The sequence below is a fragment of the Pelobates fuscus genome, unplaced genomic scaffold (genome assembly GCF_036172605.1).
Source record: "Pelobates fuscus isolate aPelFus1 unplaced genomic scaffold, aPelFus1.pri H_4, whole genome shotgun sequence".
Lineage (NCBI taxonomy): Eukaryota > Metazoa > Chordata > Amphibia > Anura > Pelobatidae > Pelobates > Pelobates fuscus.
The window spans coordinates 301,436-325,838 of record NW_026961993.1 but is presented as its reverse complement, the minus strand read 5'-3'; the positions used below and the strand labels follow the sequence as shown (position 1 = coordinate 325,838).

At 41.6% G+C, this 24,403-nt stretch overlaps 1 protein-coding gene across 3 annotated transcripts in view; it reads right to left on the bottom strand.

Moving 5' to 3' along the window:
• Window positions 1-6,205, bottom strand: part of LOC134585328 (G-protein coupled receptor family C group 5 member C-like) — a 29,316-nt gene extending 23,111 nt beyond the window's left edge. Inside the window, exon 1 of one of the 3 annotated variants that reach the window (XR_010086514.1) lies at window positions 5,994-6,205. The gene's annotated coding sequence lies outside the window, so the exon portion shown is untranslated. The remainder of the gene's footprint in view (window positions 1-5,993) is intronic. The other 2 variants (XM_063440739.1, XM_063440738.1) reach the window with 2 other exon arrangements.
• Between the last annotated feature and the right edge of the window lie 18,198 nt (window positions 6,206-24,403).

Genomic DNA, 24,403 nt, shown 5'->3' with positions numbered 1-24,403 from the left:
AAAATTAATCTATTCGGCTATTTCAGGTGAAAATCTGCAATCCCTTTGTCAATACCCATAATTATTGGTTTAGTTTTTAAGATGTTCCATTTTTAGAACTGATTTTTCTGTCCTATTTTTCAGATCACAGTGAGGCCGAATGACTGCAGTCTATCAGTACTCTCTAAAGTCGAACGGATATGAACAGATTATGGGATATACATTCCTTATAAACTCAGCATCAGCAGAGGGTGATAGGCTTTAAGAGCCAAGAGGGCCCTACTATGACAAAGTCTACGCTGCGGCCACAAATGGCTCGCCGATTAGCACTTTGCCATGTTTGTAAAAGGTCACTTTTAAACGTAAAAGGACAATTTTACGTATAAGAGTTCTTGGATGACGCTGAACTGTCTAAACAGATACTAATATGAAAACATTCTTTTTATACAAATTCTGGATACATTTCTCTTTATGCTATTCATGTAATACACTGAATTCTTCTCTGTAAGTGTAGTCAACCTATCATATTAGCAGAATTAATGTTTTTTTAATTGCCAGGCAGAACACGGCAGGGAAGGGATTCTGTGAAAGGAATTTTGGGAGGGGAGGCTTTTTGATTTCGAAGCTCCCCGGCCCCTCTGTGTACAAGGAGTGTGCAGACTCGTGTCACAGTCTCTGAAAGAACTTTAATTGAACCAGCGCGAGAGGAATCAGTACAGGTTTGTTTCTGACTAACCTCAGAAGCAACAGCGAAATGAAAGAGTCTTTTAAACCGGGGCTGCGCTAAGCGAGGTTAACTCCTTATTCCCAGCGGAACGCCGCACTCTGCCAGGGTTAAAACCAGCTAGAATAAACACGCGCAGGGTTATTCAATAAACAGTGAACTGTCAGGAATTCAAAGGGAATTCAAAATCCATTTTATGGCAAACTAGTCAAACAGACAGCGTAGCAGACACAGAGAATGGCTGTTTTTGACTGAAATGTGAAATTCATTTTGAATTCTGGATGATTCGTGCGTTAGTAAATAATGATGATGGATACTTTGTAATGTACGAGTTTAATTATGGGGCTGTATACGGAAGCAGATAACATGAAGCTGGTTAATCACAGGGTTGTGTAAGATGAGAACGGGTGATATCTCCATTATAGGATTGCTAATATGTATCCACAAATATTCAGGCACAGCCTTAACTCCTGGTTACTGTCTTTCCCCATTGTCACCGTCTCGTTAACCTGGCTTTACAATACATTGGACAGAGCTTCGCTGGGGATCTCGAAATACCGTTTACAATGGGATAACATCACAATGGATCAATAGCCTTCAGATCCTGCCCTGCGCTATTTAATATAATGGCTGAGAGGTCAGAAAGTCAAAAAACAGGCAGGGCTACTGCTAATCTAGCCAGCAGGGATTTATCTTGTATTCCTACATAGCTGGACTACCCTGTCATCCAGTACCCAGAATCCTCTGCTTTGTTTATGTAGAAACCACCAACAGACAAAAACTGCATGCAAACAGGTGGTGGCTCAGCCATTTCCTTTCAGACACCCTGTGCACCAGAAGTATATACAGAGTTTAAAGGGAGACTCCGAGCACCATAACCCGTGCAGCTCACTGTAGTAGTTATGGTGCCAGACGTGCTCTGACCCCTCCCTCCCCCCACGTTCCGCCACCATGGTAAGGTGACAAACTGTTTTCGAATGGTTTGACTTCTTACCTCGCTCCTTGTTTACTTCACTAACACCAAAGAGCGGGAGTCCATCAGATCCCCTGAGCTACGTCCTGTTGACACACTGGCTGAGAGTGTCAGATGATCACTCTCAGCAAATGAGACAGCTTCCGCCTCTCTCGCTGAGGTAGTGACGGCAGGAAGAAGCCAAATGGCTCTAAAATGGTTTCACTACGTACAATGAAGACGTAGTTCCTATCAAACTGTAGTGGTTATGGTGCTTGGAAATTCCTGTGATGGGTAGAAACATCTAACAGGACAGTAGATATCATGTACAGTTGATTTTTCATGTACTATTAGCTGGGCCGGTAACTTTTTTCAGTTTTTTTTTCTTTGTACTGTAATGCAGGGTTATTCTATAAACTCCAATTTGTGGTCAATTAAAATACAAATGGTAAAATGTAGCTGTGACTATAGACGCGTTTCCCAGAGATGCTTCTCAGTTGCCACTGGGCTCTCACTGCAGTTTGGAGTTTAGTAAATTAACCTGCAAACTGTCATACCAGGAGCCCAGGGCTAAACTCTGCATTCACGGACCCTCTGTCGGCGCATCTATTTTTAGTAAATACCAGTTATCTGCGTTTAACATTTTCCAGCCCAACGGAATATTGTGAGATGACGCGAGTGTCACCACAATGTACTGCGCGCAGCGGCTGTCTGAAAGAGGAACTGTCACTTTGGAGATAAATGGCTCCTATTGGTTGGTTTGTTTGGTTTTCAATAATATCACCTGGCAGAGCCTGGCATCATTTGCAAATTAACATAATTTCACAGCATCATGGGAAAAATATTCCAGCTTCCTTCATCAATCACATGCCTAATCCTCAATGTGTTAAATGATAGAAAGGAAACAATATGTTCATCTTGTCAAATATGTACATAACTGTAAGGTTTCTCTTTAACCAGACGAGTGTTTATTTTGTTTTGTTTCTCCTGCATCGTAATGTGACATATTATATTGTTAATAAAGTAAGACAATTCGTGAAACATACTAAATCGCCTGTGTGGGGGCTGTTTGTGGTTTCTCTGTTTCTATATTTGTTTAACCCCTTAAGGACCAAACTTCTGGAATAAAAGGGAATCATGACATGTCACACATCTCATGTGTCCTTAAGGGGTTAATGCTGTTTATTATATTTATATTCTATGTATTTGATGTTTCCCTGATTGAAATTAATAGATACACGTTTATTGTACTCACTTTTTTCTGTCTATGTATTCACAAATCACGCATTATATAAATGTTATCTAAATATTTTTTAACCCCTTGGAGGACAATAACATGCCAGGTATATGTGTATATGAGAGGGATGTGAATAAATCCTGGTCTCTAAGGGGTTAAACAGCTCCATGTTAGCGTGTCGCTGTAATAAGAAACCCAAACTCTAGGGAGCTCCGGTTCTGCCCTAGGGCGCCCTGCAAACAGCGCAGAGAATGCCAGTCTATGCCAGCTGTTTGCAGTGTTTAAACAGAAATGAACATTGTGTTTCGCAAAGAGATCTGGGTGTATTCTATCCAAACAGAGAGATATGAATTCATCTCAATTTATGAAACTGTCTATATCCATCACCGAGATCTGCTCTGTCCTAATACACAGAACCCTAATCCATCAATTCAATACTCACAATACCCAGCTATTACTCCACCATACCTGTGGATTAAAGGGACACTCCAAACACCTAAAGCAGTACGCTGGAATGCTTTATATACGAAGAGTGTGTCCTCTTTTACAAAAAGTAGAAATTAGCACTTTTATAAATAAACCTTGTTACACCACCCTACCTGTCAATCAGACAACCAGTCCTGTTATTTCCTGGTTTGGTTTGCTCAGTGGAACTAAACCCAAGAGGCAGCAATTGCCCAGAGCACCTGCCTTGCAAAGACTTCTCATTGAGCTGCATTGGGAAGTCTGTGATTGGACAGACACAGAAAGCCAGGGTGGGGTTAGAAAGGGAGGGATTGTAAAGGCTGCAGACAGGAGATCTACAGAATTTGTAAGCTGTTTTAGACATACCACCAAGGAAAAATGAATAAATGCATGAATGTTTTCATTGGGGGAATATCTATTAAATAGTGATTTTTATCTGTTTGCATTTTGGCATCTTTCACCTCCTCCTAATACAGAGACAGCAGGACACTTACCTCTCACCTCCTCCTAATACACAGACATCAGGAGACGTACCTTTCACCTCCTCCTAACACACAGACATCAGGAGACGTACCTTTCACCTCCTCCTAATACACAGACATCAGGACGCCTACCTCTCACCTCCTCCTAATACACAGACATCAGGACACGTACCTCTCACCCCCTCCTAATACACAGACATCAGGACACGCACCTCTCACCTCCTCCTAATACACAGACATCAGGACACGCACCTCTCACCTCCTCCTAATACACAGACATCAGGACACCTACCTCTCACCTCCTCCTAATACACAGACATCAGGACACCTACCTCTCACCTCCTCCTAATACACAGACATCAGGACACCTACCTCTCACCTCCTAATACACGCTTCCCTCCTGCTAATGTAGAGATTATCAAGACAGACCTCTCACCACATCCTAATACACAGATAATATTTTGTAGACAGATTTTCTTGCACTTATTCTTACCCACATGATGACAGTTTGAACGTCCAGTAAAGCAGAAACGCTATCACTATAAGCTCTGAATAAAGGGGGAGTGGGTCCATGGTTGGGGTTAGTAGGGTCTTAGGTCAGGGTGAGTGGGTCCAGGGTTGGGGTCAATAAGGTCTCGGGTTAGGGTGAATGGGTCCATGGTTGAGGTTAGTAGGGTCTCAGGTTAGGCTGAGTGGGACCATGGTTGCGGTTACTAGGGTTCCTGGTTCAGATGAGTGGGTCCATGGTTGGGGTTAGTAGGGTCCCTTGTTAGGGTGAGTGGGTCCATGGTTGGGGTTAGTAGGGTCCCTAGTTAGGGTGAGTGGGTCCATGGTTGGGGTTAGTAGGGTCCCTTGTTAGGGTGAGTGGGTCCATGGTTGGGGTTAGTAGGGTCCCTTGTTAGGGTGAGTGGGTCCATGGTTGAGGTTAGTAGGGTCCCATGTTAAGATGAGTGGGTCAATGGTTGGGGTTAGTAGGGTCCCTGGTTAAGATGAGTGGGTCCATGGTTGAGGTTAGTAGGGTCTCAGGTTAGGTTAAGTGGGACCATGGTTGAGGTTCATAGGGTCCCTGGTTAGGGTGAGTGGGTCCATGGTTGAGGTTAGTAGTGTCCCAGGTTAAGATGAATGAGTCCATTATTGAGTTTCATAGGGTTTCAGGTTACGGTGAGTGGGACCAGAGTTGGGTTAAAGGAATTTTGGGCTTAGCATGGTCCTTGGTTTGAAAAAAAGGGTCCAGAATTACATGTCAGTGCTTCCTTGAATCCAGAATTTGTTTGGTCCAGGGTAAGGGTCAGTAAGGTGCAGTTTGGAATTTTGAGACCTCATAGTTAGTGTGGATCAAGGGTCTCAGTTTGTGGGTCCATGGTTAGGTTTGTTGGGGTTCAGGGTTAGGTTTAGTTCAGTTTAAGGTTATGTTTAGTGGGGGTACAGGGGAAGTGTTTCTGTGGTCTATGGTTTTTGGTTTAGTGGGGTCCAGTAGAGGCGTATGTGGGGTCCAGAGATTGCATTTTGGGGACATTGGCTAGGAGGGATTCAGATTTTGTGGATTCACGGTCAGAGGTAGCTGAGGGATTATTCCACTTTAATGTGTATTATTACATTTAAACCCTAAAAGAGTATTAATGCCACTTTTCTCATAGGGAATTACATTCATGAAGTTACAGCAAATTGAACACAATGTGAAACCTGGCTACTGTAAATGGATAGTTAAATAAATTCAATATAAGGAGCTTTATAGAGAGTCCATGAACCCTGGCCCCTTGTGCCCCCTGAAAGGGCTAATCCTTGCCTTACTATAGTCACTCTGTATTAGTTATTCTGAACTCACACAATGATATCTCAGCCCCCTTGTCTTTACTGCACCATACTCACTGTATATCACACTTTTCCTGCATTAAACACAACAACCAGCAAACCGTACTGTCAGCCCCTCGGTGCCAGCTGTGAGGTGCCCAGTGCCCAGTGCCAGTAATGCCCTGCTAGGTCTTACAAGGAGCCCTCAGTACTAACAGTCACTGTATCCCTCTGTCCTGCTCACTAACAGTCTGTCTCTGTAAAACACCACTATTGGGAAACCTAGGCACTCTTAACCCCTCACTACCCAGAGTGTGCCAGGGGGAGCAGGGCACTGCCAGCTCAGTGCAGGGTCAGTCTTACCTGGGAGCTCTGCAGACTTTCTCCAGTTAATGTGAGTAAATCCAGGTGAAGCACAGATTAGGAAGTGGAGGATTTGTGGAATGAGCAAGGAGGGGTAAGGAGTCTAGTTTTGGGCAGGGGGAAGGGGTTTGTGTCTGTAGCTGAGAGGTTTCTGTTTAATCTGTGCTCGGTGTGACAGTTCATCTCTCTCCCTCTCTCCTCCTCCTTCTCCAAGCCTTGAACAAGCCCTTTGCCCCTGACATCAGAGTGACGTCATTGTGACTCCCTTGAAGACATACAGGTAGGTACACAGCCACACCTTGTGTTACATTAACCCCCAATGAGCAGCCCATGGGGGCAGGATGTTACCATGGGACTTAGAACTCAAAACAAAGGCTCAGCAGCACATTACCAACTTCTGTCTATATTCACACACACACATGATCGATTATATATTGGTCCCTGATCAGTGACATATTACTTGCAAATATTAATATTATTAAAGATCAGAGTTTGGGGAGGTTTTCTTCACTGAGATAAATGTCAGCAGCCATGTATGTGAATTCAATTATTATCTGTTTATTTGTGTAGATAAATTGTTGCAATTTGTTTGTAGAGATGTTGAACTTTTCAACGTCATTATCAATATGTTATTATAGACTTTGAATGAAAAAAACGGATTTATATAGACTGTGAATCTAATTAGTATCAGTTTATTAGTATACATTTTGCACTAAATTAGCCTTTTTGTTTGTACAAAGTGTGAATTGAATTATTGTATTTATTTCTATAGATTGTTAATTATTATCCATTTATTTGCATGGACTGTGAATGATTTTTTTGTTTATCAGTTTATTTCTATAGAACGTAAGTTAATTATTATCCATTGATTTTCATAGATTATGAAATAAATAATTTTCCATTTATTTGTATAGATTGTGAATTGGACTTCTGTATGCGTCTGTTTGTAGGTTGTGAGTTAATTTACTTACGTAACTCGTAATAAATTCCCCAGCTTTGAATGTGAGACAAAAAGGATATTAGAACATAATGCGAAGGAAGGGAATAATGTATATTTACATCTAGTTGGTTATTCCATGCCGAGTCATGTTTGGGAAATATACAACTGTGATTTTTCCAGCATAGTTTCCTTGTTTGTTTGTTTGTTTTTTTCCATAAAAACACAAATTAGTTGTAAAAAATGCGGAGGCTGACATAGAATTGACATAGAAAAGCAGTTTAAAAGTCCCACGGAATCTCTACCGCCATGATCTTTGGTAATATTTGAGGTTTGTTAGATGATCCATGATCTTTGGTAATATTTGAGGTTTGCTAGATGATCCATGATCTTTGGTAATATTTGAGGTTTGTTAGATGATCCATGATCTTTGGTAATATTTGAGGTTTGTTAGATGATCCATGATCTTTGGTAATATTTGAGGTTTGTTAGATGATCCATGATCTTTGGTAATATTTGAGGTTTGTTAGATGATCCATGATCTTTGGTAATATTTGAGGTTTGTTAGATGATCCATGATCTTTGGTAATATTTGAGGTTTGTTAGATGATCCATGATCTTTGGTAATATTTGAGGTTTGTTAGATGATCCATGATCTTTGGTAATATTTGAGGTTTGTTAGATGATCCATGATCTTTGGTAATATTTGAGGTTTGTTAGATGATCCAAGATCTTTGGTAATATTTGAGGTTTGTTAGATGATCCATGATCTTTGGTAATATTTGAGGTTTGTTAGATGATCCATGATCTTTGGTAATATTTGAGATTTGTTAGATGATCCATGATCTTTGGTAATATTTGACATTTACTAGATGATCCATGATCTTTGGTAATATTTGAGGTTTGCTAGATGATCCATGATCTTTGGTAATATTTGAGGTTTGCTAGATGATCCATGATCTTTGGTAATATTTTAGGTTTGCTAGATGATCCATGATCTTTGGTAATATTTGAGGTTTGTTAGATGATCCATGATCTTTGGTAATATTTGAGGTTTGCTAGATGATCCATGATCTTTGGTAATATTTGAGGTTTGCTAGATGATCCATGATCTTTGGTAATATTTGAGGTTTGTTAGATGATCCATGATCTTTGGTAATATATGTGGTTGGTTAGATCTATTCACTAAGGTCCGAATTAAACAAGCTGAAATATTAATGGCAAAATCTAAGCAAAAATAGCTCTAGGTATAGCTGAGTTGGATTATTTATACAGTTTAGCAATTTCAGCCCACATATTGCCATTCATGTTCATTTTTCTACAATTCGGAGCTTAGTGAATTATTATTATTTTATTATTTATATAGCGCCATCAGATTCCGCAGACCTTTTTATTATTTCGGAATGTTGCGTCAATCGATGCACTTCTGCAAATCATCACCTACATTATAGATGGCATTGCCCACGCTAACACCCATGCTGGTGAACAGGCTCCATGTGCTACATTTCCACGGGGAGCGAAATTCATGGACATTGTGAGCGAAAACCTCTCAAAGTAAGGCCTAAAAAGTAAAAACCTTTACATGTCTCGCAGTTCTTCACGTAAAATTGTACTTATCACAGACATTACAATTAAACAACATTTAATAAAAATTTATTTTTTATGTAAATTGCAGGTGACAAATCCGCCCTTCATTCCCATCGTTCAGACTTGATTAGGAGTACGTAGACAGTCGCAAGATTGGCGTCAAAGGTGACAACGTGATTGTCCGTCAGAGGAGAAATGAGGAGTATAAACCTCGAACCTGCTTCCAGACCAATTAAAAGTCGATATAGATATGCATTCAATCCCCCCCACCCTCTTCATTATTTCGGCACTGCCTAACCATACTTTATCTCTGTCTCCACTTTTACCATTAACTTATTGCTTTTAAAACTTTAGTATTTTTTTATCATACAGCAATAAACCATAAAAGCCAGTGTAAATCCAGCTACGTGATGCTTCTTGTCACTTTCTAAGTAGCTGCATGCTTGAAAGGGCATTATGTTACCCAGATCTCTATTCTAAATTGAGATCTTTTATTGTCAGTAACTGCTTTTGTTGTGCTGTGAGCTCTTAGTTCCACCGTTTAAGCTTATTGTGCGCTGATTGTGATGCCCCTGGGTTGGGCGTGTGTCAGGACAGGTGGAGACCAGAACATGCCCGCAGGATTAGAACAGACATGACTGCTTGTGGAATGTAACGTCCCGCGTAACGTAGAGGCCGTGGGTTTGAGAAACCATGAATGATGTGTGGGCTCAGGGTTTTAAGGACCGGTGGCTGTGTGTGTGTGCAGCGTGTAGTTTTTTGCTATCAGGGAAAGAATCCCTATCTCACTACGTGTAATAAATTATTTATCAAATGCCAAACTTCCTTCAGCCAGCTGTACCATGAAAAACGGGAATAGCCGAGCTTGGATAGTATTTTTGTTTATTTACCAACAATGTGCTTTGATGTAAAAACCAAATTCAAGTCAATGAATATAATGAGAAATTAAAGTTCAAATAGTCAAACTGTGGCTACAGCTGAGATGAAGAATTTTTCAGAATCACTTGTTTTTGTCTAAAATCTAGCAATTCAGTTTTCAGTTAATTATAATTCATTCTTCATTTAATAACCCCCAAACATATAAAAATAAATGATACCAAAACTGGCTTCAATTTAATATTGTTGGATAAGCGATAGGTGATTTACTATTTTAATTACATTTTTAAAATGATGAAAATATTAAAAAAACTTTAATATTTTGCTATTTTTGGATATATCAATTTTTTTTTATATTCTTTATTTTTGTTGTGCACGAAAGAACATATGCATGTTAGCAATGCCACAATAGTAATCACATGCAATTTGTAAACAATTATTAGTTAACAGTTACATGGCATTCTGAGTGTCGCACAATTTTTTAAAGGTGTATAGAAGCTAAATACAAGCTGGTTAGTTACAGGCTTAGAACATTAAGACATGTAGCGTTCCTTAGGAGCAGAAGGGTTAATATAGGCATACATAAAGATTTCAACTAGCAGGGTCACTTTTAGCAGACACAGCTATATTCAGCTGAGCTCCTTAAGTAAGAATTCCAGGAAGGAAAAAATCTATCTAAACAGAGGTCCAACGTGGGTTTTTTCAGGGACCAAACATTACGATACCTCGTACATTAGGGAAAGCAAAAAATACAGTATTTTCTGTTGGTGGGACACTATTTGCTTGTGCATTTGTGCATAGGTCAGTTAACAAGCACACAGTGACATTTTTAAATGAAAAAAAAAAATAAAAAAAAAATAAAATAATAATAATAAAAAATAATAATAATAAATAAATAGAAAATAAATAAATAAATAAATAAATTTAAAAAATTGCATTTCGTAGACACTGATATCGATTACCATCAAAATAGACAAGCCTAGTCAAAATATATAACTATGCTGATCATGCTTAGTGTCATGCTGGTAGTGGGAAATAGCCATATGTTTAGAGGAATTGTAAACTGTGTAACCTATGGTGCTGATTAAGGTAAACTTTGAGAAACATATCATACATACTATCTGCTATGCTATTTGTTATGTCACTTGCTAAGTCAAGTTATGCAGTTTAACGTTTAAGGGTAGTCCAGGATACAGTGTCTCAGTTATAGCCGGTTTGGTGAGGTTATGTATTGTCCCCGCTTATGGGCCTATAGGGGGCCTAATCTGCCACCAGTGCTTGCTCTCTTGATTACCCCTTGCCAGTTCTGGGGACTTGGTGAGCGGGCCAGCTGCAACGGATGGTGTGGTGCCGCGGCCATGCGTCTCCACCTGCAGGGTCCGGAGGTGTTCTCCGCCCGTGTCTATCACTGGTGAGGAGCTGTGCTGTCATGGGGTGCGCCGCGCGGTTTGCGGTGTCAGTCCTTGTATGCAGAGGCTCGTTGCGTTGGGCGGAGAATTCCGGTGCCGCCTGGTGGCGAGTGGATCGATCAGGCTTGGTGGACTCACTCTGCTGTGTGCGAAGGTGAGTGGGGTATTTTGGTGTTTCCTGGCCCTCTGGTCTCCTGCTTTTCCCCCGGCTGGAGGCTGTTTTGGGGGCTCGAAGTGGGTAGTAGCAGAGGTGGCGCCGGGTGACCGGGCGTATCCATGCCGCCATTTCCTTCACGACCTGGTGAAGTTGCTGACTCTTGGTGCGGAGTTTTATCCGTAGGTTGGCATAGAGTAGGTCGAAAAACTCCAGAGTGTGAGCAGGCGGTGTGGTGAGGGTTCTGTTTGCTACCGGTCATGTCTGCGCCGCCATCTTGCTTGGGCCCTCATAGACCCGCTCGGCTGTAAGTTTGTCCGCTTGTGCGAGTTGGTTTCTGGGGGTGGTCGGCCCCCGCAAGGACCGGGATAATCCCCGCCGGGCCAGAGGGGGGGGGCAGCAGGGCAGTGTTTGATTGCCGCTTGTGAGGAGGTTCTGTGCCGGGGTATCGGCCGCTTCCCCCAGGCCTCAGGCTCTGCTCTAGTGTAGGCCGCATGGTCGGTTCAGGTGCTTGCGTCGTGTTTGATTGTTGAACGGGTATTGTTCTGTTCCCCGTGCGGTCCTGGTTCTGTTTATATGCTTCTTGCGTATCTGGCACAGTTTTGGTGGTCGTGAGAGTCGTTTTCATGTCTGTTAGTGCAGGAGCCCACAGAAAGCACCTCCGTCCATTTTGGCTGCCAGGCCCCGCCCCCCCGGATATATCAATTTTTTTATATATGAAATATATTTTGATATTTTTATATTCTTTTATAAATATTTTTAAACGTTTATCTAAAAATATTAAATGATTTGGAAAGCTTATCCGACAGTATTAAGTCGAGGCCGTCAAAACCAGTGAGTTTTAGAAAGAATTAAGAATCGATCATTTCGTATTTCTGTGCATTATTAATGCTCTGATCTTTGTACAGTTTGTCTTTGAAATCATTGACTTCAAAAGGTGATTTCTGGGTGTAGTCTGTTGTTCAATAAGCTCTTATCACAAAGTTTTTTCCCTGGTCAAAGCCCGAGGTATTAATATGAAACTAACAGCATCCACACCTTGCAACCTGTGGCCCAACCTCATTCCAAGTCCTTTTGCTGATCCATTTATCTAGGTTGTTGCCTCCAAGGTACCTTAGTGCTACATTTAACCACATTTAACTCACATTCTCTGCGTCAGCTACAACACACCCTAAATCTGTCATTTAATCGCTCTGGTTCCTTGCCAAGTACCACAATATTAATATCCTTAACTTGTCTCACCCCACTTCCCAGGTAATTATGGCTCTAATGTAGTCTACCTCCATGTGATCGTCTAGCAAATCTTCATCCCCAAAGACGTTGTTAATTTTTTTGACCTTTATTGTTAGAACTCTGCATAGTAACTGAACCATACCTCCCAAGTGTCCTTATTTAGGAAGGACAGTCCCCATGTAGGGCCCAAATCCACCAGTCACTCTTTATAATCCTAATGTCCCTCTTTTCTAGGAGCTCCATATTGTTGGTGTATCTCAGTGTATAACAGAACCCCACAGCAATAATACTCCCAGTAATGTGTCTGAGTGTATAACAGCGCTCCACAGCAATAATACTCCCAGTAATGTGTCTGAGTGTATGACAGAGCTCCACAGCAATAATACTCCCAGTAATGTGTCTGAGTGTATAACAGAGCTCCACAGCAATAATACTCCCAGTAATGTGTCTGGGTGTATAACAGAGCTCCACAGCAATAATACTCCCAGTAATGTGTCTGAGTGTATAACAGAACTCCACAGCAATAATACTCCCAGTAATGTGTCTGAGTGTATAACAGAGCTCCACAGCAATAATACTCCCAGTAATGTGTCTGAGTGTATAACAGAGCTCCACAGCAATAATACTCCCAGTAATGTGTCTGAGTGTATAACAGAGCTCCACAGCAATAATACTCCCAGTAATGTGTCTGAGTGTATAACAGAGCTCCACAGCAATAATACTCCCAGTAATGTGTCTGAGTGTATAACAGAGCCCCACAGCAATAATACTCCCAGTAATGTGTCTGAGTGTATAACAGAGCCCCACAGCAATAATACTCCCAGTAATGTGTCTGAGTGTATAACAGAGCCCCACAGCAATAATACTCCCAGTAATGTGTCTGAGTGTATAACAGAACCCCACAGCAATAATACTCCCAGTAATGTGTCTGAGTGTATAACAGAACCCCACAGCAATAATACTCCCAGTAATGTGCCTGAGTGTATAACAGAGCTCCACAGCAATAATACTCCCAGTAATGTGTCTGAGTGTATAACAGAGCTCCACAGCAATAATACTCCCAGTAATGTGTCTGAGTGTATAACAGAGCTCCACAGCAATAATACTCCCAGTAATGTGTCGGATTGTATAACAGAGCTCCACAGCAATAATACTCCCAGTAATGTGTCTGAGTGTATAACAGAGCTCCACAGCAATAATACTCCCAGTAATGTGTCTGAGTGTATAACAGAGCTCCACAGCAATAATACTCCCAGTAATGTGTCTGAGTGTATAACAGAGCTCCACAGCAATAATACTCCCAGTAATGTGTCGGATTGTATAACAGAGCTCCACAGCAATAATACTCCCAGTAATGTGTCTGAGTGTATAACAGAGCCCCACAGCAATAATACTCCCAGTAATGTGTCTGAGTGTATAACAGAGCTTCACAGCAATAATACTCCCAGTAATGTGTCTGAGTGTATAACAGAGCTCCACAGCAATAATACTCCCAGTAATGTGTCTGAGTGTATAACAGAGCTCCACAGCAATAATACTCCCAGTAATGTGTCGGATTGTATAACAGAGCTCCACAGCAATAATACTCCCAGTAATGTGTCTGAGTGTATAACAGAGCCCCACAGCAATAATACTCCCAGTAATGTGTCTGAGTGTATAACAGAGCTTCACAGCAATAATACTCCCAGTAATGTGTCTGAGTGTATAACAGAGCTCCACAGCAATAATACTCCCAGTAATGTGTCTGAGTGTATAACAGAGCTCCACAGCAATAATACTCCTAGTAATGTGTCTGAGTGTATAACAGAGCTCCACAGCAATAATACTCCTAGTAATGTGTCTGAGTGTATAACAGAGCTCCACAGCAATAATACTCCCCGTAATGTGTCTGAGTGTGTTACAGAGGTCCCCAGCGATAATACTCCCAGTATTGTGTCTGAGTGTATAACAGAGCTCCACAGCAATAATACACCCAGTAATGTGTCTGAGTGTATAACAGAGCTCCACAGCAATAATACTCCCCGTAATGTGTCTGAGTGTGTTACAGAGGTCCCCAGCGATAATACTCCCAGTAATGTGTCTGAGTGTATAACAGAGCTCCACAGCAATAATACGCCCAGTAATGTGTCTGAGTGTATAACAGAGCTCCACAGCAATACTACTCCCAGTAATGTGTCCTAGTGTATAACAGAGCTCCACAGCAATAATACTCCCAATAATGTGTCTGAGTGTATAACAGAGCTCCACAGCACTAATACTCACAGTAATGTGTCTGAGTGTATTTCAGAGCTCCACAGTAATAATACTCCCAGTAATGTGTCTGAGTGTATAACAGAACTCCACAGCAATAATACTTCCAGTAATGTGTCTGAGTGTATGACAGAGCTCCACAGCAATAATACTCCCAGTAATGTGTCTGAGTGTATAACAGAGCTCCACAGCAATAATACTCCCAGTAATGTGTCTGAGTGTATAACAGAGCTCCACAGTAATAATACTCCCAGTACTTTGTCTGAGTGTATAACAGAGCTCCACAGCAATAATACTCCCAGTAATGTGTCTGAGTGTATCACAGAGCTCCCCAGCAATAATACTCCCAGTAATGTGTCTAAGTGTATAAGAGAGGTCCACAGTAATAATACTCCCAGTAATGTGTCTGAGTGTATAACAGAGCTCCACAGCAATAATACTCTCTGTAATGTGTCTGAGTGTATAACAGAGCTCCACAGCAATAATACTCTCAGTAATGTGTCTGAGTGTATAACAGAGCTCCACAGCAATAATACTCACAGTAATGTGTCTGAGTGTATAACAGAGTTCCACAGCAATAATACTTCCAGTAATGTGTCTGAGTGTATACCAGAGCTCCACAGCAATAATACTCCCAGTAATGTGTCTGAGTGTATAACAGAGCTCCACAGAAATAATACTCCCAGTAATGTGTCTGAGTGTATAACAGAGCTCCACAGCAATAATACTCCCAGTAATGTGTCTGAGTGTATAATAGAGCTCCACAGCAATAATACTCCCAGTGATGTGTCTGAGTGTATAACAGAGCTCCACAGTAATAATACTCCCAGCAATGTGTCTGAGTGTATAACAGAGCCCCACAGCAATAATATTTCCCGTAATGTGTCTGAGTGTATAACAGAGCTCAACAGCAATAATACTCCCAGTAATGTGTCTGAGTGTATAACAGAGCTCCACAGCAATAATACTCCCAGTAATGTGTCTGAGTGTGTAACAGGGCTCCACAGCAATAATACTCCCAGTAATGTGTCTGAGTGTATAACAGAGCTCCACAGCAATAATACTCCCAGTAATGTGTCTGAGTGCATAACAGAGCTCCACATCAATAATACCCCCAGTAATGTGTCTGAGTGTATAACAGAGCTCCACAGCAATAATCCTCCCAGTAATGTGCCTGAGTGTATAACAGAGCTCCACAGCAATAATACTCCCAGTAATGTGTCTGAGTGTATAACAGATCTCCACAGTAATAATACTCCCAGTAATGTGTCTGAGTGTATAACAGAGCTCCACAGCAATAATACTCCCAGTAATGTGTCTGAGTGTATAACAGAGCTCCACAGCAATAATACTCCCAGTAATGTGTCTGAGTGTATAACAGAGCTCCACAGTTATAATACTCCCAGTAATGTGTCTGAGTGTATAACAGAGCTCCACAGCAATAATACTCCCAGTAATGTGTCTGAGTGTATAACAGAGCTCCACAGTAATAATACTCCCAGTAATGTGTCTGAGTGTATAACAGAGCTCTTCAGCAATTTTACTCCCAGTAATGTGTCTGAGTGTATAACAGAGCTCCACAGTTATAATACTCCCAGTAATGTGTCTGAGTGTATAACAGAGCTCCACAGTTATAATACTCCCAGTAATGTGTCTGAGTGTATAACAGAGCTCCACAGCAATAATACTCCCAGTAATGTGTCTGAGTGTATAACAGAGCTCCCCAGCAATAATACTCCCAGTAATGTGTCTGAGTGTATAACAGAGCTCCACAGCAATAATACTCCCAGTAATGTGTCTGAGTGTATAACAGAGCTCCACAGCAATAATACTCCCAGTAATGTGTCTGAGTGCATAACAGAGCTCCACATCAATAATACCCCCAGTAATGTGTCTGAGTGTATAACAGAGCTCCACAGCAATAATCCTCCCAGTAATGTGCCTGAGTGTATAACAGAGCTCCACAGCAATAATACTCCCAGTAATGTGTCTGAGTGTATAACAGAGCTCCACAGCAATAATACTCCCAGTAATGTGTCTGAGTGTATAACAGAGCTCCACAGTTATAATACTCCCAGTAATGTGTCTGAGTGTATAACAGAGCTCCACAGCAATAATACTCCCAGTAATGTGTCTGAGTGTATAACAGAGCTCCACAGTAATAATACTCCCAGTAATGTGTCTGAGTGTATAACAGAGCTCCACAGCAATAATACTCCCAGTAATGTGTCTGAGTGCATAACAGAGCTCCACATCAATAATACCCCCAGTAATGTGTCTGAGTGTATAACAGAGCTCCACAGCAATAATCCTCCCAGTAATGTGCCTGAGTGTATAACAGAGCTCCACAGCAATAATACTCCCAGTAATGTGTCTGAGTGTATAACAGATCTCCACAGTAATAATACTCCCAGTAATGTGTCTGAGTGTATAACAGAGCTCCACAGCAATAATACTCCCAGTAATGTGTCTGAGTGTATAACAGAGCTCCACAGCAATAATACTCCCAGTAATGTGTCTGAGTGTATAACAGAGCTCCACAGTTATAATACTCCCAGTAATGTGTCTGAGTGTATAACAGAGCTCCACAGCAATAATACTCCCAGTAATGTGTCTGAGTGTATAACAGAGCTCCACAGTAATAATACTCCCAGTAATGTGTCTGAGTGTATAACAGAGCTCCACAGCAATAATACTCCCAGTAATGTGTCTGAGTGTATAACAGAGCTCCACAGTTATAATACTCCCAGTAATGTGTCTGAGTGTATAACAGAGCTCCACAGTTATAATACTCCCAGTAATGTGTCTGAGTGTATAACAGAGCTCCACAGCAATAATACTCCCAGTAATGTGTCTGAGTGTATAACAGAGCTCCCCAGCAATAATACTCCCAGTAATGTGTCTGAGTGTATAACAGAGCTCCACAGCAATAATACTCACAGTAATGGGTCTGAGTGTATAACAGAGCTCCACAGCAATAATACTCCCAGTAATGTGTCTTTAAACTACAATAAATGTGTTTAGAAATCAGTCTGTGTAAATTAGATACTTTACTTTGGATGCCCCTTTGGAGATGACCACTGGAAATTGATCCCTCTGGACATCTGAAGAAGGGGTACAGGACTGATGCCCATGAATTGTGGGAGATACCATGTTGTAAAGTAGAAAAGGAATTAAAGACGAGGCGGAGGGTGGGGCCTTACTAGTTGGCAGGAGCAGTTTAGGGATTCTGAGTAAATGACCCTTTCATGCTATTGGCATTGAGATGACTTGCGGGTGTGAAGCTCCTTTTTGGATAAGTACAATGGGCACACTTGTTGGCTGTGGAAATCTGTGTCTAACACCGACTAGAATTTATTTACCATCGCGCTGGGCTTGGTGGGTTTCGGAGCTTTCTTTAAGAGACAATTGTTCATGGAAGCATGACCTCCTGCATGGCGTGACAGCAAGTTTTTAGGTAACTTACACTTTTTTTTTTTTTTTTTTTTTTTTTTAACTTACACTTTTTTAGCTGTTCCCCGTAGTGGTGGCGGTAGTGCTGTGGGGTGAGGAATTTGCCAATATTAAAGGTGATGTGTGGTGCATGTGATCTATCGTTTTTCTTCTGGCATTGCGCAGGCGATTAGTGCTGCTCAGTCTTGCATTGGGGCCTGGCTGTCATGTGCCAGGCATTTCTCCCTTCCCTGTTATTCTTGTAATTGCAGGTTCAGTCCCCGATATGTCTAGGCTTTGTGCCATTCCTACATATATTGGGTGACAAGACGCACAGAAGACAGAGCCTCCAATTGTAACATGGGGTTCTCCTGGTCAGGGTGCATTGGAGGGGATTACAGGGCCTATGATGGGATTAGCTGTATCCATGGTGCATACACCTCAGTTGTTGTGTGTCTGGTCCAGTTACCCTAGTACTGCACCCAGCTGGGTATGATGTTGGGGGTTGGAGAATGTGCATGATTGGGCACGTTGCTACACACTCTTTAATGAGTTTACTCTAATATGGCCTGAGGTCATTCCGGTCACGATTCTGGGAACCAAACACGCTAACACACACACAGAAAAGGTGCAGTACCGGACCTTAGAGTGGCCGGGCTAAGCACACAAAGAATAGTCAGGAGACAAGCCGAGTAAGGGGAACCAGAAGACAGAATAACGAGAAACAAGCCGAGGTCAAAGGGTAGGAGAAAGTCACAAAGTCAGATAACCAAGCCAGAGAGTACGTAACCAGAAACACAAGTTCAGTAGCAGTACTAGCAAGCAAAGACCACAACAGGGCAGGGAGGAACAGGAAAGGTAAGTATATAAATCATAAGGTTAATTCTGATTGGATAATTTCCCATCAGAATTAATAATCACACGTGGGAGATATCTAGACCTCCCACTGTGATTGAGGCACTGTGCCTTTAACGCCAGGTCAGGTGGCTGACCCCGGCGTTTAATAAATTGGGCGGTCTCCCAGCGTGCAGCGTCATGCATGCTGCCGCTGGGGGACGTAGAGGAAGACGCGGGCGGCATCCGTGGCTGGGAGGATGCCGCCCGCCGAGCGCACGCCAGTAAGGGGACCGCGGACGACTGGAGGGTGAGTGCCGCGAGCGGACTGCAGCCTCCCCTCGCAGCCGCCCGCGGGATCCTGACAATTCCGTGGCCTGTGTGGCGGGCTTCAGATAAAGGAAAAGTGTTAGAAAGATGTCATCGTAAGATGTCCATATCCCGATTTGTTCAGCTGTTGGGGGGCATAGTGGTCTGTCATGTCGATCGGAGAAAATGTGGATGTGGTCAGGCAGGGCGTGGTGCACCTTAACCCAACTAGATTGGGCATATTCAGCTTGGGGCTACAAGCAGGAAATTAATCTTCACTGTCTCCGGGGAGCAGGGGGGAAGGCTGTTTGCAATGTCGGCACTGCGTGAGGCATTACGATGGTGGAATTCTAATATCCAATTCTCCTCTGTTCCCCAGTCTAGTGGCTCATTCTGATAATCTACAAATTGTCGTGCCTGTTGTTTTTTCTGCTGATCTCGTAGTGTAAATAAACAAAGTTGCAGGTGCTGCAGCGCAAAACAAATATATGAAAAAAAAAGTAATAGAATTAAAAGCAACATTATATAATTGCACAATGTCCTGTCCTCGTGCTCGTTCCTCTCTACCCCTGGGCATGGAACACGATGAGACATATGTTTACTAAGAAATAAAAATTCCCTTCCTGGGTAAATAATTTGATATTGTTAAATGTTGCTGCCTGATCTGAGCAAAGGATGTGCTTTCTGACAGTAAATTACTGCCTTAGTAAATAAGCGCAGGATTCGGCCAGAGCTAGCTAGCCGATCCAGGACCTCTCTGTGATGAATTCACTTAGTCTGCTGGTGGTACTTGTTATTTATACTCCCGCCACTACCTCTAACAGTTCAGGCATAGGAAACCTTCAGCACTCCAGATGTTTTGGACTACATCTCCCATGATGCTTTGCCAGCATTATGGGTGTAAGAGCATTATGGGGGATGTAGTTCAAAACATCTGGAGTGGGGAAGGTTGCCTATCCATTACATGCATATACTGTCTGTATAGTTAGTGTGAAGAAGGCTGTTTAGGTGGGTTTAGAATTGGGAGAAAGGGTGATTATTATGTTAATAAGAGATAAGAGTTACTTGCTGCTTATTAGTGTTTAGGGTGAGGGTTTTGGGATGGTTTAGAGACCAGGCTTTCTATATTCTTTCCAGCAACCCTCATATCAGAACGACTGCATAGTCTGTCTGGGCAGTCCTACAATTAGGAGTCCTGTCCAGCAATCTCAAATCTGCTCAGTAATTCAGATTTCAGGATGCAGGAGAGACAGGGCACTAGGGCCATGCATGGAGGGCATCTGCTGTGCCACACGCATTGTCTGCCTAAACATTTTAGGGATAACCACACCCACTTAGGTCAGACTCGCCTTTTACAGGTCAATCCGCCACTAACCTTCGGAGCTGGGCAGGCAATATTGTCCAGTATGAGAATGCCAGGTGTAGAATGCCTGGCTGCCCAGATATGGTCAATAAGCACAGTCTGGTTCTCCATCCAGACTAACACATAGGAACTGATCTGCTTAGTGGCCAGAATATAGCTAACAAGTACCATTTAACGACAATTAGGCCGAAACCCCTGCGGCTGAGCTAACACTCCAATGGCAACGGAGTTTATTTCCTAAACAGCTAATTGTAATGAAATTAAGATCATTGTTTAAAACATCCACGCTGTGACTATTGCAGATACTTAGATTCCACACTTTCCCCCTAAATGTTATCATTTGTTTCTCAGTTGCCTGCAGTAGGGAGTCTGGTAAATAAAGGGCTCTCTGTATTCACGAAACTCAGCGGGTGTTTGACATCTCTTTATTTCCTTAGACACCTTCCATAGTGACTTCCCATTGTTTAACACTATACCATGTAAACCTGCTGAGACCAGGAAGTTCCTTCTAACAGAACGACAATCAGACTCAATGACCATAATGCAAATAATCCCCGAGACTTTGAGGTAAATAACAATTAACGGGTGTCAATGGGGAGAATGGGTTGAGCAAATTCTCATTTTTGAGTTAAGCAGAAGTGACAAGAACCGATTCAATGGAAACTTCCCGTGTGTTGTATGCAGACAAATATCATATCTCTGGTGTCCTTCACGCCTGTAAACACTATTATTTGCTGACTAATTCCTTTCAGCGGGCTGTATTGGAAGGTCATGCTCAAACAGATTTACAACCTATGAGTCTTTGAGGTAGGTGGATATATATCGTTCGGGGCTTTGCCCAAGGTGAGGTGAGGTGAGGTGGTCTAACCCTGATTTGAACCTGGGTTTACCACCGCTCTAACCAACCGATACATATGATACCAATGTGGAAAATTATCATTTTATTTTTTTTAAAGCACAACATATAGCTTGCTATATCCAGGACATACTTGAAAACGTATCTTTCCTGGTAAAATATTTTATAAATAAATAAAATAAATGAGCACTTGCACTGTGTACAATTCAGTGATCGCTTTAAATACAATAATTTTTTAGGACTGAGAGTGCAAACCCGACTGATCTAGAACTAATACATAGATGGATTATAACCCTCAAAATGATCACTTCCCTTTAAATCCCTTCACTAGATCTGGTGTCTGCAAAGGATTGTTCAAATTTCAGAGAAATCTAACTTAACGCCTGAGCTATGTCTGTATAATACCGTAAAACAGGTCCAGCGAGTCTTAAAACTACTTCAACATACTTCCCTCAAATCTAAACAGTTAAAAAAAAAACAGCCTTGCGCCTTAATAACGGGTTTGCTTAAACATTATGCAATTATTTTTATAAATATGTGTTTTTGTAAAAAACAAAAAACAAAAAAAAAACTAACCCCCCAACATTTCTTTAATTGTCAGATTTAAGAACACAATTAAAAAGTCAATGATTTAAACCCATTGATTTTTTACAAATATTTAGTAGATATACTCCCAATTAAAACATGCATTTCATTTTTCTGCATCCTTTCTTTGTTGACATGTAAAAAGCAGTTCACAAATGCTGCACATAACTGCTGTCTGCAGCCTTTGGACATGCACGTGTCCGCACATGCGCACACAATCACAGCCCTCTATTACTGCTGAATCCCGTATACCTAACTAAACAATCTTATCATTTTAACACAACAACACAACAGTTAGAGTCCCCAGGGCTGTCCATCAATCATCCAAGCTGTCCCCGTAATGTACAAAATTCACCACTTATTAAAACTGCATTTCTTGCTGTCAACCGAATTTTGGCCGGATGCTGAAAGTCATGCTGCTTTATAGCTGTGCCAAAATGGGGACCCCAGTCACAGCCTCAGATCGCACACAGTTAACCAAATTATGGTTGGATGGATTGCAACTGAAAAACACCAGACAATATTGTCTACAGAAGCAGGAATGAGGAAACAGTATATTGTGTCAAAAATGTCTTCAAAAAAGGTGTAAAAAATCAAAGCAGGAAACCAGCAACTAGTTTATTCTTTTTGGGAACTAATACAGAAATTATTGTCTGCCTATGCAGATTCTTCACATAATTTTGCTTTTCATGGGCGCCATGTTGAGATCAGGAGGAAGTTGGGGTGAACGGTGCAGTTCTGAGTATAATCATTTTACTATCCTTTCTCCATTTGCTTGTGCAATGCCCATAACATCTGTCTTACTGTCTGCTTCCCCCTAAAGCTGTGGATGTGCTGCCTATGTAGTATCCCAGAATATTCGCCCAAAAATGGGATGAAAATGGCATCAACCTGTGCCTTATAGATCTTTCCTGACACATGTATCTGCAGAACCAAACTGAATTCACTTGGTGCCAACTTGGCGTAACCAGCGTTGTCAATGTGGCAAATAGTAAGAATAGAATCGACATTGAAATTATCTGAGAATTCTCTAGTTAATACTGAATGTAGCAGCTAATCCTCAATTCACAATTGCTGAACTGATCTCTTTGGGCTTATTTTTTATATTAATGGGTAAGAAAGCCGAATTGAACAGACACCCGTCGTACAGGGGTCACAAGTTAAGATTTTAGCTTTTAAGGTGTGTTTGTGTATTTGTGTGTTTGTTCTGTCGTGGAGAGTATTCTGTGCGCTATTTATAAACCTGTAAAGAGATACAATAAATCTTCTATTGTGCTCACTCTGATAATATGGGAACAATAAGGAGCTGGGAAACAGAAGATAACGAGTTAGTCAGCTGCTATGACGGGCACAGTCTGCTTGTGAAAGGGTGAGGGTAGGGCTAGGTGCAGCTTCGTCTTATGCAACAATAGGCTGTGACTGCGACGGATTAAACAGAGGCTAATGTCTAAAAAATGCACATTTACTTACTCGCGACATTTCCACTTGTCGTGAGTGTGACATCACCTACCCCTTTAAATATACACCAGAGACATCTTAGGGGCACAAATAACTATTTGATCACGTTGCCTGATGCGTCATTTAATCCGTGCCCCTGTTTGTTATCAGTTGGCTCCTGGGTGTGTGTGGCACATTACAACAGGGTGTGCACCCAGAGAAAAAAAACTAAATCTAAACTTTCATTAGAAAGATCTAAAAATGACTCTATAAAATACACACACAGTCTTCATTCTGTTCTTCAAAGACGTAACAAGCCAGGCCCCCTACAGTCCTGATTTTGGGGTCTGGTCCCACCATCCTGATATAATTCTCTAGTGTTCGGCGTCTGGGGACACAGGGGACGCCCTAACATTGTGCCCGGGCACTATGACCCTGCAGAGAACCCTTCGTCAGCAATCACTGCAAGATCCTTCAGGTTGGGGGCTGGTCCAACTGGTTCATTTAGCCCCACCCCTTTTTCAGATTAGACTTTTCTAAAATTAGAATATGTGTAAAGAAGTCATTATCAGACTGGAGCAATTTAAATGGAGTCCAAAATAAATGGGATTATTTAAAAGCTGCACTACTGAAGGCAACAGAAAATTGCAGTAGGCTTGTCAGTAAAAGCAAAAAATTCAAGAAACCACTGTGGTACTCCGCAGATGTGGCCAAAATAGTAAAAAACAAAAAGTTAGCATTTAGTAATTATAAAAAAACCCAGAGTGAGGAAGACAGAACAACCTATAAGATTAGGCAGAAAGAGGCTAAGCAAGTTATAAGAGCTTCCAAATCACACACAGAAGAGAAAATAGCACAGTCAGTAAAAAAGGGGGACAAAACTTTTTTTAGATACATAAATGAGAAAAGAAAAGTAAAACAAGGATTAGTTAGATTAAAAACAAAAGAAGGAAGGTATGTAGATGAGGATAAAGGTCTAGCTGACTGCCTCAATGAATATTTTTGTTCGGTATTTACAGCTGAAAATGAAGGAAAGGGACCTCTGTTAAAAAAAAGGATAAATGAGTCATTTATTACACGTGAGTTTACAGAGGAAGAGGTTCTATTTCAACTGTCAAAAGTAAAGACAAATAAGTCAATGGGACCTG